Consider the following 20,611-nt stretch of genomic DNA (forward strand, 5'->3'; position numbering starts at 1 on the left):
TAATATATACAGTTTTAATTTGGAATATTTTCAAACTTGAATGTGTTACTTATTTAGAAGTAGAATTATTGGTACTGTGGAGTAATTTAAAATCTAAAAGTTAAGTAACATGATGTAGTATTGACACCAAAATAGGAGTTGGGCACCTGAAATATAATTTAAGATATGCCTCGAGATGATTTTGAACATAAATAAGTTTTCTCCTAAGACAAGCATGAATCTGCCTTGCCTACTAGGCAGAACTACTGGATGATCAGATGGAATAAAGAATAAGAAAGAACTTTGGAAATATAAAAAAAAATCTTATTGTTTTAATCATATAATGAAGCACAGGCAGCCATACTAATGTAGCATTTGAAGAAATATTCTGATGTATATTTTCTCAGTATTCTGGTAAGTGGTTTACAAGGGCATTGTTAGACCCCATACCACCTTGACAATGTCAGATTAGTACCCAGAGGTATGGCCACTTCATATACCTTGAATTTAAATTGGTGAGGTACCATTCTGAAACCTCACAGGAATTGGGCAGAAGTTTTAATGGGTTACCTTTAGTTTTTCAGTGTTTTGTCCTTAATAAGTTTTCAAAATTTAGTTTAGGTGGCTATCTCTGTTAAGGATTGAATACCTGAAAATTGATCGTTGGCATCAGGTTGATGAAGCACATCATTGGTAGGAAGTTAGACTAGTCAGGCAGCTGAAGAAAAATATTTTTATGGGATTTTGCAGTTAGTAGATATTCTTCAACTTTTGATCTTCACAGTGAACCTGTGAAGCAGGCAGGAAGGGCCTGTCTATTGTAAACATCTCATGAAATAGAAAACTGGGTCTCACAGAAAGTAAAGAAATGAACGGGTCCAAGGTTGCATAGCCAACAGTTGTCAGATGTGGATTAGAACCCAGGTTTTTTCCTTTGTAATTTCCCATAATCACTTAATTCCATTTGAATCATTTTGAATTCAAATTGTAGATGTAATAATGGTCAGTATTTTTCATCAGGCCTTAGATTAAAATTGTTGCCATTGGATGCCATGTCCCTTCATACTGTTCCCACTGAATATTTAATTTAGATAACTATGATAATGAGCCAACTCTCTTTTGAAAGATTGTATAATGTATTTTTTTGCGGTATGCGGGCCTCTCACTGTTGTGGCCTCTCCCGTCGCGGAGCACAGGCTCCGGACGTGCAGGCTCAGCGGCCATGGCTCACGGGCCCAGCCGCTCCGCGGCATGTGGGATCCTCCCGGGCCGGGGCACGAACCCATGTCCCGTGCATCGGCAGGCAGTCTCCCAGCCACTGCACCACCAGGGAAGCCCTGTATAGTGTATTAATAATGCTTTTTCTGTGGCATGTCAAGATCTGTCCTGTATTTTTTAAAGATATCCATATCTTTTTTCTCCCACACTTAGTCTTAAGTTGAAAGAAGGAACATCTGCCACCCTTTGGCAGTGAGCTAATAATTTGCACTACTCTCAATCCACCCACATATATGACATTGAAGAGTTGGACTAGAGTTTTCTAGCTACCTTAATGGCTCCTGTTTTACTCTACTTTTAAATCTTGATATGGGTCCAGACTCTGCCCTAAGTCCGCTTCTTGCTGTATCCATATACTTTCTTCAGTAATTTCGTCTGGTCTCAGTTGCTTAAAACAAACAAACTCTGGGGCTTCCCTGGTGGCACAGTGGTTGAGAGTCTGCCTGCCGATGCAGGGGACACGGGTTCGTGCCCCGGTCCGGGAAGATCCCACATGCCACGGAGCGCCTGGGCCCGTGAGCCATGGCTGCTGAGCCTGCGCGTCTAGAGCCTGTGCTCCGCAATGGGAAAGGCCACAACAGTGAGAGGCCCACGTACCGCAAAAAAAACCCAAAAAAACAAACCAACTCTGATTTGATTCTCTATTCTCAGTCTTGGCCTCTCCCTGAAACCCCAAACTCATAATCAGCTAACAACTCCATCACCTCTCCAGTGTGTAATGAGTATTTTAAAGACAACTTGGTGAAAACAGAAACCTTGATAATCTTTCTCAAACCTGATCTTTTCTCTAGTCTGTTGCATCTCAGTGGGTGCCCCCTTTTTCCCGATGCTAAAGCCAGCACTGTTAGAACTGTTCTTGAATCCTCTCTTCTCCCAGTATTCAATCCCTTGACAAGCCCTGTCAACTCCATCCCCAAAGAATACCCCATGTATTTGATATTGTTGCCTGCCTACTCAACTTCTATTTCTCCCTTCCTCTTTTCTAACAAATACTCATATTTCCCCCTCAGGTATCCATCCTTCATTCACATAGGCCATGTGACTCAAGGCAAGCCAACCCCATTCCCAGTTCATCTCCTATACAAATGAATGAATGAGGGATGGACAGGCTTAATAAGTGTGGGCCAGTGAAACAATGGGCTAGAGTCAAATGGCAAAGGGGAATTCTGGCTCTTGAAATAGCACATAAAGTGAGGCTTTCCCTCTGGATATGAATAAGGGAGCACCTAGTCTCAATTGCTAGTGGCAGTCGTCTAACAACCATTCCAATTTGAGGGTTAAAATGATTAGAAAATCTGGAAGAACATGGTTCTTTGATGTCATCATTGAACGTACTCTAGCACGAGGCTTCCTGAAAATAAGCCTGTGAATTTCGTTATTTAAGACATCTTAGGTTGGGTATTTGGTTTCTTAGCATATCCAGAATCTGTCTACTTCCACTTACTAGTGTCTTAGTCTAAACCACCACCATCGTTGACTAGGATTTTCTGCAATGATCACCTAACTGGTCTCTGCTGCTACTTTCTCTGCCCTATAGTCTTGTGGGAAAAACAGAGGAATCTTGTTAAAATTTAGATCCTGTCACCCCTTAAATGCCATCAAGGGCTTCTTAAAGCAGCATAAAATCTGAAGAATAAGTAAAAAATCACCTAAGCAGAAAATGATTAAACTGCACATAGTTGCTTGAACATGCCAGGGGCCTTTGTACCAGTTGTTCCCTGCAGTGCTTGCCTTCATCCTCACAAGTCAGGCCTTCCCTAGTCACTCAGTCTAAGGTATCCACCTAGTCGATTCATAAGAAGTTACCAGGAAAAAAATGTTCTTCAATAATACTTGATTTTTCCATTAATGTTGCAATGCTAATGATCAGAAAAGTATGTTTTCAGAAAGTAATGGTGAATGATGACCAGAATATTGACTTGGTTTTACTCTCTCTGTAGTTGTCTTGGGAGGTTTATGGACTGCCAGAAAGGTTAATGCAGGATAAATTTCATTTTATGGTAGATATGGTTTGAATCCACTTGTCAGGTTGAATCACTATATTGTTATTCCTTTTGTTCCACAGATGTCATGGAATTAAATGAAGTTTATACTTCTGCCCTTTTTGTTACCCTTTGGCTACCGTTTATTATTCAGCAGTAATTAGAACAATATCAGTAATGGCAATAAGGTAGGATGACATTTTAGAGTAAGGTGACTATTAGATAGTCTTACAGTTTTTTCCCAATGAAGATAATATTAGAGTTATAGGAAGGAGCATTACTAACATTGTAGTCATACACAGAAAATTTAAAACTAGATTGTTATCTTCACCTGAGCCAGCATACCTTTATTTACAATGTAATATTGTATATTTTTTCTCTTGGTTATTGTTTTTGTTCTTTGGTTAGTTTTGTTTATTATTGGTCTTCTGTTTTAGGTTGTGAATTCTTTAAAGGTAGAACCCCTTTTGTATTCATCTTAATACCTCCTTGTCTTAATTTGGGTTCTCTTGGAGGCAGACCTAGAGATAAGGATTTGAATGTGAGTAGTTTATTACAGAGTTCACAGGGGAATTGGGAGAGTGAGGCAAGAAATGGAGGGAAGCTAATAAAGAGTGTATATCAAGCATGTTACAACCTTAATTCTACCTGGGAATTCTGGGAGGCCATTTTTAACATACCTCAGTTACTTGAACCATGGGGCTAGTGGGCCAGGGTATTTACCAATTCCAGTCAGTCATTGGCTGAGGGTGAGTCTGAGAGAGGAAAATTGTTAATTCTCCAGTAACTTATGGTTTGGCCCATGTGCATGGAGAGTTTGTCTCTGGCTGCCAGGGAAAGACTTCAGGCAGACTCATAGCTGCTGACAGTTGGAAGTGAGGCTGTCCTCCCTGGAAATGGTAAGTGATGAATGAATAAGGGCAGGGCACTGACAACATCTGCACATCCCTAGGCTATACTTGATGTGTCTTAAATATTTACTATAAAGTAAATCTTGAAACCATTGATTAGGAGATCAGGAGAAGCACTGGCAGTATCAGCATAGACCAGGAAGTAGAGTAGAGATATCTTTTAATAATGAGAGATGACTTTTGCCTTCCTTGGTTATCAGACACAAATCCATATAATAAGTCATGTCATCTAATTGGTTGTACCAATTCAAAACTTGTATCCTGCTACAAGAGGTCATTAGGATCACCAATGACGATGAAATATACTTTTAATTGTTACCTGCAGGGAAAATGTCCTGCAAAAAAATTTTCATAACTTTTTGCTTTGACCAAAATAATGGCATCATTGAAGTTCAGTAACTATTCAATAATTGATCACATGAATCATGTTTATATTTTCAAGATTAATCTCAAGGTAAAATAATATGCTTTTATCTGCATTAGTGTTAATAAGTAAATAAAGATGACTTTAATAAGGATGTTTGAATTTTGCAAACCTCATACTCAAGGACTCATGGTTGGCATTTTATGTTTAGAAACCTATGGTCCAAGTTAATAGAATCCTTAATGATGTTGATTATGATATTTCTAAGTAGAGGAATGGACAAAACACTGATTTTATGAGAAGAGAAATTGCTTTTCTTTGTTAAGGCTAAGAAGGTCACTATCATTAACCACAAAGTTGACAATTTATGTTTGTATCATTTAATATTTGTCAATAGTTTCCCCTTTGGTGATTAAAAAAAGGACAGATGCTAAATTACATTGGCTTGAGAGACATATGTATCTTTCTTCTGAAGCAGGACTGTAGGAAAAAATTATACAGGAGAAAGATGTCTTGCTGAAATTTATCAAAATTATAAGCAAAATTTTAAATGCTATTGATTTATATATTGGAGAGTTATCATATTTTACAATTTAGCTTGTTAAATAAGTAGTAAAATGTTTTGGAAGCTGAATTTTCACTCTGACACAATAGTCTTCGTCTATATATTACTAGTTGTCAATAGTGTAGGGGATTAGTTGCTGTTTGATTTTATTGTTTTTCAAATTAAAATTACTTGTTATAGACTAACAAATTGTCTTAAGTCTTTTTAAAGCCACTGGAAGAGAGCATGTATACTTTTCCTTTTCCATGGGAAATTATTTTTTCTTAATTTTTCCTGTCTGAATGAAATTGGTTATCTTGTTTTTAGAACTATCATAAGGTACAGAAAAATATAGGGATATTCAGTCAGGAATTAGATGAGTGATGTCAAATGGTGTTCCCAGGAGCCTGTGGGAGAAGGTGTGAGGATGGGGATCCACACATCCCTCTTTGTTTCAGTTGTAGTTTTTTGACCTTTATTTGTTTTAGACATTGGGATTCAGTGTAAGATTTTACTTGAAAAGTTGATTCCACTGCCTTTCTTTTAACATTTGCTAACAGAGATCTAGATTTTCTACAATATTGGCAATTTCTCCTAAATACTACCAAGTAAGTTAGGTTTTACTTTCTGTCCAGATTCAGGGTAGAACCACTTCATACTGTGAAAATTATAAGCATTTTTTTCTAAGTTTACTGAGTTTCTGTCATCTGTATATTTGTGACCATGATGTTAGGCTTATGGAATTGGACACATTCTTAAAGAGCATGTACCTCTCTCTATCACTTCATTTTACAGGTGAAGATATAAACCCAAAGCGGTTGTGACATGTCCCCAAGGTCACATTGGGCAGAAGCAAGAAAAGATTATATTCCATTATTCTTTCTACTGCATTAAACTTTCTCTTTTAGGGGTTCTGTTTCATCAAATCTTGAATAAGAAGTATTTGTTAAAAGTGGGAAATATTAATGGCATACAGGAAAGGATAACAAATAACATTGTAGAAGAAGTTAATCCATTCAAAAAATATTTATTGAGGAACTACCATGCCTCAGGTACTGTTACTTGCTGAAACGAGGCTGTTAACTTACATATGAAAAATCTACATGTGTTCTGTGCAGTATGTGGTGTTAATGTAAGTTAAGCAGATGACTCCTGGCCTTGAGGGTTAAATTAATTTCCATTTTTAATACCATATTGGACATTGGTTTCATCTTGGCTACCTAGGATACCTTGCCCTTTGTGTTAGTAACAACACCCAGATTTCCTTATGGGTAATTAACACCACCACCTCCCTACTCCAACCATCCCCCCCCCGACCCCACCTTTGGAGGGCCAAAAATCAAGTTCATCCATCCAGCCCTAACCAAAGGGGTGGAAAGCATATGACCAGTTCTAGGCCAATTAAACTCTTTTTCCTGGGACCTTCTATCTCCGAGAGATACAAACATGGGGAAACTGTCAGAATTTTTTCAGTCTTGACCACTGAATAGTTCCCATTTCGGAGATCCTCTCCTTGCCAGAGCATCTTAGATTCCTTCTCAAGGCTAGCATTTCAGCCTCATCTTTGATTCTCTTAACTCTTGTGTTCTTTCACTAAATTCCCTTAAGCTTACGTTAATTAAAGTTGGTTTCTCTCACTTACACTGATACCTTTCTGCAATTCTTTATTGGACATGAAACACAAACTGCTAGAGAAGAACAGTAACTATGAATAGCTAGGTTCTTTGTCTCAAAGTCCAAAACCTGAGTCATTGTACCAAGAAATGACAACCCTAATATTCCGCCCCGCCCCCCGCCCCCCCCCCCACAATAAACCTTTTAGCTCTTTGTTATATTAACAAGTTTGGTATCAGGAGACCTGTTGCACAATAAAGATAATTCCCTTCTCTAACTTATCTTCTCCCATTTAAAGGCTGATTCCTGAGGAGTGGTACTGGGCCTCTTAGGGCTGTGAAGCACTGTCATCCTTTTCCCAGTCTTCATTTTCATCTGTTAAAGTACCATCGCACCAGCTCTCTGCTGAGTGCTGTTGACCTTGTTCACTGATTGCTTTTAGTGATTCCCTTCAATGATTGATGAGATGACTGGACAGTAATGAAAACAGAGCTGATTCACTTTATTTTAGCAGGATTAAAGCCTGAAAACTAATTTTCTTTTATGGGGAGGGGAAATAGGAACAAAAGATTTTCATCAATGTCTTAAAGTAACATGAAAGGAAGACTGGAGGACTTAATATGGTAAAAGGAAACTTTGTAAAGGAAAGGAAGCATAACTGTTAGATTCCTAACGGAAGGAGTGGTGGTTCTCTAATTTCTTTTTAAACAGTAAATGCCATTCACATGCTAGGCATGTATATATACTAGTTCACAGACCCTCCAGATAAATTTGTGATCTAAACTGGGAGAAAAAGACATGTGGGAGACATAAAATAGTCATGGAAAAATTGGAGAGATTATAATGGAGCTTTGGTCAGCATAATTTGAGATCTTTCCCTTTCCATGATCTCTCTCTATAAAATGGGGAAAATCTAGCTTGTAGGAAATTAAGATATGTAAAAAGTTCTTGAGTTTTTTTGAGTTGTTTTTCTGGCAGTGGTGATGAATATAAAGGGTTAACTATTAAAAACTATTGTAGCACAGAATGTTAGATATTTGTACATATTTTTAAAGTTAAAATTCTAATCCTTTTAATACTTGTATGCAAGTTACAGGTACCTGTGACTATGGTAGGCCCTATCATAGAAGGATGGACTACTGCAAGAACACTCCTTCTCATTTCAAATTTTCCTTGCAGGAATAAATTGGTGGTTCAATCTGTAGGTAGAGAAAAAAACAGCAGAATAGCCCAATGAGATATCATTGCATTACTGTAATCACAGTTTACTCGTATGACTTAATCTCTAGGCCTCTGTTTTATAACTGAAAAAGGTAGATGTATCAGTCAGGGGCAGGGCCACTGCCTGTCTATACAGTGCCTCTGTGGAAATTGGAAAATGCCAGTCTTTCCTCCAGTAGAATGTAGCCCCTTGGCAAGTGGAGCACAGGCTGGATTTCAGCTCTCCTGGTTTCTTTTGCTGGGTTCTCTTATACAAAGTACTACCTACATAGCTGTACATAATAGCCCTGGTTTGACTTTTTGGTTTTGTGCAACAGAGACTAACCCAAATATTTTTAGCCAAAGGAGAATTTACTGACAGGATATTGGGGGCCTCAGAAATCTGGGAAAGTGACAAGAGCTAGGGCATCTCTGGTACCAGGAGTTAACCAAGGTTTCAACTTAGGAGCTTCCTGGTCCTTGGGTCCTGAGGGCTGCAATGGATTTGACCTCTGCCTGTACCCTCTTCCTTTGTTTCACTCACTCAGGATTTACCATCCCGGGAGTGGTGTTTGATTGCCTGGCCCCTGGGTATAGCAGGGAGCTCGTGAAGGAGCAGGCTCCCCACTTCTGAAGTGGGAAATGGCAGTGAGAGGTGGCACTTAGTGACCTCCCACTGAGACTACACACCATTTGAATTATCCCCAAGGGGAGGCTGGTGTGCTCTTAGGAAGGTGGGTATATGTGGAGAGAGTTGGGTGCTGGATAACTACAAAATGATAAATGTATGGTATAGGGCTTAGGTAATAATATCTGCTATTTTTACCTGGATAAGGCATTATTTAGTCCAAGCTCTGGTACAAAACCGCTGTAAAGACAGTGACATAAAAAGTGTAATAACTAAAGGCACTTATGTAACTAATTTTCCTGACCCAGTGTTGTAGTGCATGTCCTTTTCTCTGTGTTTGGAAGTGATGGCAGAAATGGATAACCCAGGAAAGAAGAATCTCAGGTGAAAATGTGTAGTGAAATACTCAAAAAGTAATGTGAATTCATGATTCCTCTTGGTTCTTTGTAGTCTGCCCCATAGGGCAGAAGACATTTTTCTTTGAGAAAGAAGAAAGGTCCCAAATTTCTATTATCTTCTTTCTTACAGATAGAAATGCATTTATTTTTTACCTTTTCTTTTCTTTCTCTTTCCTTCTCTTTTTTCCTTCCTTTCTCCATCACTTCCTCCCTCCCTCCTTTCTTTCTTTCTCCCTTCATGTTCTTTCTTTTTTTCCTACTCTTTCTGCCCTTTCTTCCCTTTCTTTCCTTTCTTTCTGCCATACTCAGAGACAGCAAAGAAGAGCTTATTATAATCAACAGCGTGATCTGCTAGGGGTGGGGTGAGGTGCTATGTCCCTAGGCTCTTATAAGATCCAGAGCCTTCCACATGACCCTTCCCGGCTCCTCCCTCCTGGTGCTTTTGGACAGGGTTACTAGAATGGGAGAGAGTATAACAGCGATTCTGGTTTTCGGTTCTTGCCCATGACGCTCTGCTGATTTTCCTCTTAGCTGTGAATCTTTTCATGCCCTTGACTTTCTTCTGTGTACAAAACTTCTTTGTAGTCAAGTCTCTGTACAAATTTCTGGCCCAGCGCGTAGTCCAGTGGAATTTGTCTTTCTTCTAATGCCATTGTCCATATTATGAAACAACAAACTTCCTGCTACTTTATATATACTTCTTTTGATGGATAGATGTTAATTTATTTTTTTAATACAATAAATAAATAAAAATTTTAAAAATACAAACACTGTTCTAAGACCTAATGATGTTCTAAGCCCTAGTTTATTTTTCTGTTTTATTGGCAAGTACAACCTAGATGTTCTTATATATTTCTTGTGTATCTTATAGTCTAGTGGTGGAGACAAGGAAAAAACAAGTGGACAAATGTGTAATCATTAATTACAAATTATGAGGGAAATAATATTAAAGAAAAACAGAGCTCAATATTAAGAATAGTAAGGGTGGTACCTACTTAAGAAAGGATGACTATTAGGCTTCTCTGAGGAACAGATAAGTCATGATCTGAAGATTGACAAGGAACCTATTAGACAGGTGGATGGGGAGGTGGGGAGTCAAGGGTGGGAGACGTAAGGTTGGTGTGGGGGCGGGATGTAAGTGGTGTGTATTATTCAGGATGGGCCAGGCTTAAGCTAGGGTAGCAAATCATCGTAGCTTAACACTTAAAAGTTTATTTCTTACTTACATGGAGTATGTTCTGTGAGACAGCTATACACTTGGTGAGTCAGGTCCATCACATGGACTTTGATCTTGACACACGGTGCCACATCTTCACCAAAAGGGGGGAGGTTATGCAGTGCTTTTCTCCACTGTTAACAGACCATTGACCCAATCTGAGTTCACAGCCCTACGTAAGTGCAAAGAGCTGGTATGCTCAGGAAGGAGTAGAGAGCTGTGCATTGTTGAGCACGAGTCACATCCACCTCAGAGTCTGTGGGAGTGAGTCAGGAGCTAGAACGTTCCAGGCAGAGAGAGTAACCTGGAGGAAAGTTTTGAGGTAAGATTATAGTTAGTATACTGCAGTACTGTTGAGTCATAAGAGATCATGCTACCTCCTGTAGTTATGTAGAAGATGCAGAGTTGAAGAGCGACACCATTTATTGTTTCAGTTACCAGAGTTCAGTGCAACATCATGTCTTTTATATAATAATATGGCTTCCAAATTTTAGAGTCCTAGATGGGAAAGAGATAACTACTAATAATTATTAATCTTATGCTATGTGTGACAAATGTAGCATATGCATTTTCTCATTTAATTCTAAGTACTGTTATTCCATTCTACAGATGAGGAAACAGATGCAAAGAGGCTAAGTAATTTACTTAAGGTCATACAGCTGGTAAGTGATGGAGCTAGTGTTCAAACCCAGGCAGTCCGACTCAGGGCCTATTTAACTACTAACTCTAATGCAGACTGAAAATGTTTTCTTGGTCTTGGCCAGAAAGGGCCTTGGTGACCAGGTGTCTGACCCTGTAGAAGAGAAAGTGTTATTGCATTTCTCAGGCACAGGACGGAGGACAGGAGAAAGGAATGAGTGTAAGGTGCTAATGAAGTTGTATTACCTTTTGGAGTTAGTGTTTATCCTAAGAAATGAATTTTGGATAGTGAGAAGCCATTACTTTTTTAGCTTAACTAGATATTGTCCTACTGTTGTTGTTCTTTCATACTGAGTGTTTTCGGAAACTTCATCCTGTTGTAGTTGGAGAACCAAAGGTACCCTGTACTGCTCTAGTGCCCAAGTCATAGAGGCACCACCCAGGGGGTGGTAGTACCCATCATCAAAGCATAGAAATGAAGGGGACAAAAATTCAATGGGAGGAAGCTGGAGGTTCTTGAACAACTGCCTTTTCCCACCTAGAGTGTCTCCCCTCAAGGCTAAAACCTAGGTGGGTCTGAGGTTCTCTTAATAATGGAGGTTTTCCCCTCCAAATCTTTGAGTAATTGCCTGACAAATTCCATAACTTGGCACCCAATTGTGACCTTGAGGTCGAAAGGGTACCATTGTTGGTTTCCTGCCCACCATTTTTCTTTCCTTATAGCAAGTGACTTTGGGATAGAAGTGCAAAGTACTGCCTAGAAGCCCTGGGAAGAAACGCTGGTGTGCAGGATATTCAGTAAATAATTTTCAGGGAATTATACTTGAGAAGCCATTGGGTTTCTATTTGTCTTACCTGGAGGCACAGCAAGCTTTCACTCAATGAAGGCACTGACCTGAGAACCGGTGTGAGCTGTGTAACCAACCAGGAGACAAATGGAGTATTTTAGTTTTCTAAACATAAATCCATTTTTATAGAAGATAGCTCTAGGACCAAATTCTCCCTCCTGATATGGGCATCATATAGTAACAATAAGTTTCCCAGTTACAGTGCACACTGAATTTAAAGCTTTTAACATTATTCTCCAGATAGTTAATTTTTTCCATTTAGGAAGGCATGAATTACAATTTTCAGGTTAATTCTGCTCTGTATCCCCACAGCATATTTTCCCAGCGTATTCTATGATGTTTCCTGCCTCTTGGCTTTACTCATGCAGTTTCCCAAGCTGGGATGCCCTTCCTCCTTTCTTCAGTTCGCTAAATCCTCATTACCATTTTAGGATTCATTTTAGGGCACTATCCCCTCTTGGAAGCCTTTTTTGGACCCCCACGTTGGGCTCAGTGCCCCTCCTCCAGCTTCCCATTGCACTCAATACCTTTATCTTATTTTTTAGCTTCATTTAATTGAAATTATCTCCTTTGAGGGTTTTTTCCCCTCCCTTCATTAGAATCTCAAGTCCTCATGGGTGGTGTCTGTCTGTATTCAGCCTTTTCACCTTTAGATCTAGTAAAGTCCTTAATAATGTCAGTTGAGCCAAATTAAATGGGCAAAAGCTGGTCATAAGATGTAGTGAGAGTTCCATAATTCATTCATTTCAGCTTTGGAAGTGAGAACTGATTCTATATAGCTACCATTGAAACAAGGGAACCAAAATTAAGCTCCAGCCATCCCAGAGAAGGTAAATAGAAGACACTGAAGCTAGATTTGAATCATATTGCTGACTTCTAATTCTAACTTGTTTTGAAGCAAGTTGTTTATTCCATGTGTCTTAATTTGCACAACTGCAAAATGACTATATTCACTGAAATCTGTGAGGCCTGTTATTCTTATTGAACCATTGGATATCAACCATTATGAATGCAGCTCATTATGCCAAAAACAGCACGTGCAGTTTAATCAATGCAGAAGTGAAGACCAAGAGTCTTGGAGCAGTTGTACTGATTTGACATTTTCCTGGAATCGACAAGGAGATATTCTTCCATGTGGCAAGCTACTGGATTCCCCCCAACCTCCTCCTTTTTCAAGTTATAAACACTTTCCTCATTGACATTTATTAGAAAGTAACACAAAGCAGATTGCTGGGTTTGCATTCTGTGGACGTTTCATATTGGGCATATTGTAAGCTCTCTGTGTGCCAGGCATGATGGCATTCTTGGAGGTTAAGCTTTTAAATCCTGTTCTACCACTTAATAATTTCATTGACTTAACCTTTATATAGATGAAGTATATAATTTCCTCAAAGAATACTTTGGTGCCCCATGCTTGCCGAAAGAATACTTCAGGTTGGAAATTCGGTCTGTGATATGTCAGGTGATGAAACAAAAGGTTTAACTTAAACACAAATGCTAGGTCACAAAGGGACCTAGGTCAAAAAGGATCCAGATGATTTTGTATTTGGCTACAACATCCGCCATCTCCCTGGCATCTCTATCCTTTCATCTCTTTTCTGCCATCTGTCAATATACTTGAATGAGGAACTTAATCACATAAGCTATCAAGGTTGGTTTGGTTTTTTTTCCACCTCTTTGATGAGGTGGTAATAAAAGAGTATATCTTAAAACAGTATCCAGTTTTACATTGTTTTCAGTTTTTTCTCCAGAGCTAAATAGTTTAAGACTAAGGCTGGACCCATTAGTAATTCCAGTATTTGAGTCAAAGAAATCAGATGTTATATTTGATCTAACTTAAAGAGGAAAATAAAATATAATTTTCTTCCAGTTTTTTGTTCTTTCTGTTCTATCCATTCTTTCCATTCTATGGTGAATTGTATATTTGATTATTAATTGGTTCTTATTTATTAATAAAATTGTAGGTTTTGTTATTAATTATAATAATACAATTAATTATAGTAAATTACCACGTTTGGAAATTGAACATTTGAAATTAACCAGTATAAGAAATTAATAACAGTATATAAAGTGGCTTTATTTATGAACCTTGGAGTCAGAATCACCTGATTTCTTCTGGGCTCAGTTAAGTACTAGCTGTGTGGCCTCAGGTGCATTGCTTAATCTTTCTAAGCCTCATCTGTAAAGGGGATATAGGACTATGTAACTTGTGGGGTTATTGTATGATTAATGAGATAATTGTATACAGCATTTAGCAGAGAGCTTGACACTATAAGTGCTCAATAAATGATAATAGTTTTCATTTTTAATATTTATTCTATTTAACTTTGATCACTAAAGTAAAGAGATAAAGTAATGAAATGCAGTTTTTAAAAAACCTACTATATTTTTAAATGTGATTCTCAGGTGGTTTTATAAAAACTATTTTTATTATACATAGAGAGATACAGCTCCATGAATACAATTATTATTATCTGCAGAAAGTCATCCACTGCTTAGCTTATGTGTCTTGGGTAAAGCCTGCATATTGCTCTTCTATCATGCTTTCTACCAAGACCATTGTACTAATGTCAACAACTTGGAACAGGATTCAGCAAACTGCAGCCTGCAGACCAAATCCAGTCCCCTGTCTTTGTGTGGTCTGAGAGCTAAGAATGGTTTGTACATTTTTAAATGGTAGGGAAAAATTTTTTTTTAAGAATAATATTTTGTGACTTAGGAAAATTATATGAAATTCACATTTCAGTGACTATAAATAAAGTTTTATTGGAACACAGCCACTCGCATTTATTTACATATTGTCTACGACAGCTTTCCATCAGCAGAGTTGAGTGCTTGTTATAGAGACTGCATGACCTGCAAGGCCTAAAATATTTATTATCTGGCCCTTCACAGTAAAAAGTATGTTGACCTCTGACTTCAAATAATCAAAATATATTTATGGATAAGTCTTTCAGAATCCAGTCTTCTCAATTTAAAGATTGTATTTTCGTTTGCTAAGGCTGCCATAACAAAGTACCACAAACTGGGTGGCTCAAACAATAGAAATTTATTGTCTCACAGTTCTGGAGACTAGAAGTCTCAAATCAAGATGTGGGCAGGCCATGCTCTCTCTGAAACCTGTAGGGGAATACTTCCTTGCCTCTTTCTAGCTTCTAATGGTTTGCTCACAGTTTGGTGTTCCTTGGCTTGCAACTACATAAATCCAGTCTCTGCCTTTGTTGTTGCATGACATTCTCCCTGTGTGTCTGTCTTCAGTGACTGTCTTCTAATAAGGACACCAGTCATATTGGATCATACCCTACTCCAGTATGACTTCTGGAGTCATACTTCTTAACTAATCTCATTTGCAAGGGCCCTATTTCCAAATAAGTTCACATTCTGAGGTACTGTGGGTTAGGATTTCAAAATATCTTTTTATGTTTGTAGGGTGGGTTGTTTGGGGAGACACAATTCAACCCATAACTGTCAGGAAACTAGGTTCCAAAAATATAAAGGGATTCCCTCAAAGTCACAAGGAGAGTTAGTGGCAGAACAAAGAAGAGACTTTGAAGTCATACAGACTTGAACCAGAACCTGGAAAGCTGAAATTCTAATTAATGAATAATCTTTCCACTACACTATATGGGTTCAAAGTGAATTAATCTCCCATACCTAATGTATATGCAATATAGAACTTTTTTGAGTCCTTTTTAAGACATATAAATGTCTTAAATATATATATATATAAGCATTAATAATGAAACATACTATTTAAATTTCTGGACTATTATTGGCTCAAATTCCCAGTACTACAATTAATTTTTATTTATTAACACCAAGAGAGAATGAGTGTGATGAGTTTTTTCCTACTATTTCATATGTCAACTAACCATTCCAGAAAACAATAAACTGTATTCATAATCTACATTATGTAGTGACACTTCAATATTCTGCTAAACTGTCAAAGTTTACATTTTTATTCAGAAGTGACATGCATACAAGACAATATTAAAGAGAAAAATCAGTAATGTAAATAATTTAAGTTCTTTTAAAAATAACATATATAATTTTTTCCTTTCCCAATGGCTATCACTTTTATCAACCACAAAAACTCAAGCTTAAAGTTATTTCTCTCTCAAAGACACTCTAAAGGTAGAATCTGTAGGTAGGTTCTCATCTCCAGAGGTCTGTTAATGCTTGTATGCAGGAGGCTAATAGAATTTCTCAGTGTGAAAATATCATTAAAATATGGATTATGGGAAAAGGGATCCCTTTAGAACTAAAAGTCATAGAAACATGGCAAATAAAGAAATACGTTGGTGTCACACAAGGGCAGGAAGCAGAGTTGGGAAACTTTTCACCAGACCTTGTTTGCCTGTGAATACCAACTATTCTACAGAGTATTTTTCAAACAGTATCAGATGCTTATGTTATGGGGAAGCCAGGGCACTTGAGGTTAAAAGAAGCCACCTGTGTGATTTTGCAATGCTGTCCCCTTGAGCTAAATCCAGGCTTTTTGGTTTAATGTTTTAGAACATGATTCTGCCTCCATCAGCCAGTATTAGGGCAATGGGGTACATGGCTCAGTAACCCTAGATATTAATGCCTCCAAATGAACCTCCAGGTGTAACACTTGGACACTTAAAACATACAGTATTTTAGGATTAAATTACTAGACTTTGAAGGAAAAAGCTGACCAGTAGCTTCATTACTGCATGGAAAGTTCCAGGTTTAGTGGGCCATGGGGTAATTAATTGTCATAACCTTTGCCTTTGAAGTAGTTGGAAGAAAGAAAAAGTTACCCCATTTAACTGACAGAAAAACTGAGACAAGGGCAGCTAACTTGCTTGTGGTTGCCCAGGGAATAGTTGGCTGAGACTCCAGGATTCCTGACTCCACATTCATTGCTGTAACCACCAGACTAAAACCATCCGCCAAAAGCTGTAATTTGGTCTTGAGGCCGTGGCCATAGTTTAGAACCACAGTAGTGAGGGAAACGCACTTAAAGGAGGACGTTGAAAATCTTTCAAGGGAATTATGCCTCTTTATCTATGTTGCTTATGCAATGATTGGAATAAATGCGGGTTTGGGCCCCACCACATTTGTGGTTTGGGGTTAGGCTAGGGTCCCTTTCAGGAAACTGGGAAAGGTTTGCCTCACCCTCAGGCCCAAGTTTTTAAATGAATTGTGTTGAGTTTATGATGCACAAATCAATGTGTTAACATTATGCTTTTTATTTGGCAGAAGTCATAACATGGGTTGCCATGGATGTAACAAGATGGGCCAGAGAGGAGAGGATTGGAGACGTGGAAACTGAGAGAGCACACTTCTTGGGACCACACGGCGATCTGGAACGGCCCTGAGGTGGGTGATTTGCAGGGAACTGAATGGGCATAGACTTTGCATTGAGAAAACCTTCAGTGTTTCCAGGAGAAGCAGCAGAAGTAGGTTCTGACCGTGGGTACCAGGCTGAAGTTCTGGAAGGCAAGCCTCAAGCATCATGGAGGTTGGGCTGTTCATCTTTGGGGTTGAGGCTCAAAGAGTGGGTTTCAATGTTAACATTCAAGTTATTTTTGAAAGAATAAAGCAACACACTCCACTGGAATGGTATACCAGGTAATAATAATCATCACAGTAATATTAATAATAACTATGTGACATCTACTCTTTATTGAGCTTCTATAGGATGGGTATTATGCTAGCTTTTTATATTTGTTATCTTGTTCATTCCTAACTATGGCCCTGCAATATAGGTTTTATTTTTTATATTCTGTAAATGTGGGATTGAGACTCGGCAGGGTTAACTGACTTGTCCAAAGTCACAAGGATACAGTAAGACAGAGAAGGGATTTGAACCCAAGACTCCAATACCACTGTGCATGCTTTATGCTCATCCTTACTGGAATAGGGGACATGTCAATACTTCAGTCCATAGGCATAAGGTGAGAGCCTAGTTATCAGATCTAGGAGGCAAGGCTGATGGATACAGTGGGCAAACTCTTAATGTGTCTTTTAAGAACAAGATTGATTCTAGAGATTAGGCCTTGGCTGTGTTTTCAAATAGGAATGAAATGGCTCTAGAGTAGGAAATTGAAGTTGCTAAGCAGGTCCTTATCCATATGTGAGTGGCTTTCCCCATAATGACAGCTTTTCCTCACTTATCCATGGTTATGTGCATGGACTTGGAAGTCATACAGATTTAATTTCAAATCTTGTTTCAGACCCTTACTGGCTGTGTGGTCACGGGTAATTTACTTAACTTCTCTAAGCCCTAGTTTCCTCACCTGAAGGGCTGGCAGCTCACAGGATTGTTGTGAAGAGTCAATAAAGTCTTGTATACACGTTTAGCCTTTGACAGGTTGTCAGCAGTCTTCAACGTTACATTACATTTATTATATTAATTACTGTAGAGTCACCCATAGGGCTGTGAAACCCCTGATGGCTGGACACATTCCAGATCACTTTTTTTTTATGCTTTCATTTTATTTACTTATTTATACAGCAGCTTCTTATTACTCATCAATTTTATACACATCAAATTGTGTGTATGTGTGTACATACACATGTTTATACATGTCAATCCCAATCTCCCAATTCATCACACCCCCACCCCCACCCACCCGGCCACTTTCCCCGCTTCGTGTCCATACGTTTGTTCTCTGCATCCGTGTCTCCATTTCTGCCCTGCAAACTGGTTCATCTGTACCATTTTTCTAGGTTCCACATATATGCATTAGTATACGATATTTGTTTTTCTCTTTCTGACTTACTTCACTCTGTATGACAGTCTCTAGATCCACCCACGTCTCAACAAATGACCCAATTTCGTTCCTTTTTATGGCTGAGTAATATTCCATTGTATATATGTACCACATCTTCTTTACCCATTCATCTGTCGATGGGCATTTAGGTTGCTTCCATGACCTGGCTATTGTAAATAGTGCTGCAATGAACATTGGGCTGCATGTGTCTTTTTGAATTATGGTTTTCTCTGGGTATATGCCCAGTTGTGGGATTGCTGGATCTTATGGTAATTCTATTTTTAGTTTTTTAAGGAACCTCCGTACTGTTCTCCATAGTGGCTGTATCTATTTACCTTCCCACCAACAGTGCAAGAGAGTTCCCTTTTCTCCACACCCTCTCCAGCATTTGTTTGTAGATTTTCTGATGATGCCCATTCTAATGGGGGGTGAGGTGATACCTCACTGTAGTTTTGATTTGCATTTCTCTAATAATTAGTGATGTTGAGCAGCTTTTCATGTGCTTCTTGGCCATCTGTATGTCTTCTTTGGAGAAATGTCTAGTTAGGTCTTCGGCCCATTTTTGGATTGCGTTGTTTGTTTTTCCTAATATTGAGCTGCATGAGCTGTTTATATATTTTGAAGATTAATCCTTTGTCTGTTGATTCGTTTGCAAATATTTTCTCCAATTCTGAAGGTTGTCTTTTTGTCTTGTTTATGGTTTCCTTTGCTGTGCAAAAGCTTTGAAGTTTCATTAGGTCCCATTTGTTTATTTTTGTTTTTATTTCCATTACTATAGGAGGTGGATCAAAAGAGATCTTGCTGTGATTTATGTCAAAGACTGTTCTTCCTATGTTTTCCTCTAAGAGTTTTATAGTGTCCAGTCTTACATTTAGGTCTCTAATCCATTTTGAGTTTATTTTTGTGTAGCTGTCCAGTTTTCCCACCACCACTTATTGAAGAGATTGTCTTTTCTCCATTGTATATCCTTGCCTCCTTTGTCATAGATTAGTTGACCATAGGTGTGTGGGTTTATCTCTGGGCTTTCTATCTTGTTCCATTGATCTGTGTTTCTGTTTTTGTGCCAGTACCATATTGTCTTGATTACTGTAACTTTGGAGTATAGTCTGAAGTCAGGGAGTCTGATTCCTCCAGTTCCATTTTTTTCCCTCAAGTCTGCTTTGGCTATTCGGGCTCTTTTGTGTCTCCATACAAATTTTAAGATTTTTTTGTTATAGTTCCATAAAAAATGCCATTGGTAATTTAATAGGGATTGCATTGAATCGTAGATTGCTTTGGGTAGTATAGTCATTTTCACAGTGTTGATTCTTCCAATCCAGGTCAATGGTATATCTCTCCATCTGTTAGTATCATCTTTAATTTCTTTCATCCGTGTCTTGTAGTTTTCTGCATACAGGTCTTTTATCTCCCTAGGCAGGTTTATTCCTAGGTATTTTCTTCTTTTTGTTGCAATGGTAAAATGGAGGTTTCCTTAATTTCTCTTTCAGATTTTTCATCATTAGTGTATAGGAATGCAAGAGATTTCTGTGCATTAATTTTGTATCCTGCAACTTTACCAAATTCAGTGATTAGCTCTAGTAGTTTTCTGGGGGCATCTTTAGGATTCTGTATGTTTAGTATCATGTCATCTGCAAACAGTGACAGTTTTACTTCTTCTTTTCTGATTTGGATTCCTTCTATTTCTTTTTTACAGGATTTATTTATCCTGTATGGGACTCTCTGCACTTCCTGGACTTGGGTGGCTATTTCCTTTCCCATGTTAGGGAAGTTTTCGACTATAATCTCTTCAAATATTTTTTCTGGTCCTTTCTCTCTCTCTTCTCCTTCTAGGACCCCTATAATGCGAATGTTGTTGTGTTTAATGTGGTCCCAGAGGTCTCTTAGGCTGTCTTCATTTCTTTTCATTCTTTTTTCTTTATTCTCTTCTGTGGCAGTGAATTCTACCATTCTGTTTTCCAGGTCACTTATTTGGTCTTCTGCCTCAGTTATTCTGCTATTGATTCCTTCTAGTGTATTTTTCATTTCAGTTATTGTATTGTTCATCTCTGTTTGTTTGTTCTTGAATTGTTCTAGGTCTTTGTTGAACATTTCTTTCATCTTCTCGATCTTTGCCTCCATTCTTTTTCTGAGACCCTGGATCATCTTCACTATCATTATTCTGAATTCTTTTTCTGGAAGGTTGCCTATCTCCACTTCATTTAGTTGTTTTTCTAGGGTTTTATCTTGTTCCTTCATCTGCTACATAGTCCTCTGCCTTTTCATCTTGT

Source organism: Mesoplodon densirostris, chromosome 9 (assembly GCF_025265405.1).
Source record: "Mesoplodon densirostris isolate mMesDen1 chromosome 9, mMesDen1 primary haplotype, whole genome shotgun sequence".
In the NCBI taxonomy this organism is placed as follows: domain Eukaryota; kingdom Metazoa; phylum Chordata; class Mammalia; order Artiodactyla; family Ziphiidae; genus Mesoplodon; species Mesoplodon densirostris.